Source organism: Dermacentor variabilis, chromosome 2 (genome assembly GCF_050947875.1).
Source record: "Dermacentor variabilis isolate Ectoservices chromosome 2, ASM5094787v1, whole genome shotgun sequence".
NCBI lineage: Eukaryota > Metazoa > Arthropoda > Arachnida > Ixodida > Ixodidae > Dermacentor > Dermacentor variabilis.
Genome location: NC_134569.1, coordinates 233281450 through 233282505, shown reverse-complemented (window position 1 = coordinate 233282505; position 1056 = coordinate 233281450). Strand labels below are relative to the sequence as shown.

Here is a 1056-nt window from a genome sequence, read left to right as displayed (position 1 = left end):
TCCGTCGCGTCTTCTTCGACGTCATAGCTCGAGCTCGGAGACAAAAACAATAACGCTTCCTTAGAAGTGGAGAAGGCGCTGGGTACCCCTGTACCCTTCGCGTAAGTTCAAGTGAATATGTGACTTCGCGGAATGCGAAAGCTGTGGGTTCGGTTTCGACCTGCGGCAAGTTTTTTTTTCATCCACTTTAATTTCCATTAATGTATCGCTGTTTCATTTTATTAAGCACAAGTAATTTCCCCTATGTTGTCCTTGGTGTCAGTGTTTGTTAGCGTCACATGATATGAGTTATAATAATCGGGCCCCTCGGTTAACCCCCTTTCTTCTCGTTTATTACATAACGAGGGCCTCGAATCCGGCAACAATGATGCCTTCAGGTAGCATATGTGGGTTTATTGGCCAGTTGCCTTCACCCAAAAAGACCACGTTCTCGTGACGCCCGCGGCAAGAAGGACGTTCCACGTCCGCTGCCAAGGTCTGTGAGTGATGGCGCTGGTTAACACTCCCAGGGTTCTACTAGCACACATAAATACCCAAGAAAGTGGATGGGGAAACGCCGCCGCGGTAGCTCAATTGGTAGAGCATCGCACGCGAAATGCGAAGGCTGTGGGTTCGGTTCCCACCTGCGGCAAGTTGTTTTTTCGTCCACTTTAATTTCCATTAATGGATCGTTGTTTCATTTTATTGAGCACAAGTGACTTCCCCTATGTTGTGCGGAGAAATACCAACTCTTTACCACATAACATGGGAATGTAAGCATAACTACACATTCCATAAACATAAAAACCCGAGTGCGGAGCAATGGGAGGGCCTGCTCACCAGTAGCGAGCTCACCGCCCAAAGGGCAATGGTGCAGCACGCGTGCGAAGTGGCCAGGCTCAGTGGAGCCCTGGAATAGGGGCACACCCGTGCTAAAGAGCCAGGGATCAAGCGCAAGACGGATCACCGCTAAAACCCTTGATAGAATCGATAAAGTTTTTCTCTCTCTCTCTCTCCCCTATGTTGTCCTTGGTGTCAGTGTTTGTTGGCTTCTCATGATATGAATTATGATAATCG

General features: G+C 48.4%; 1 non-coding gene across 1 annotated transcript; it reads left to right on the top strand.

Annotated features, from left to right (window-relative positions):
• Positions 1-558: 558 nt before the first annotated feature.
• TRNAS-CGA (transfer RNA serine (anticodon CGA)) lies at positions 559-631 on the top strand. Its single transcript has one exon. It is a non-coding gene; the product is annotated as a tRNA-Ser (tRNA).
• The last annotated feature ends 425 nt before the right edge of the window (positions 632-1056 follow it).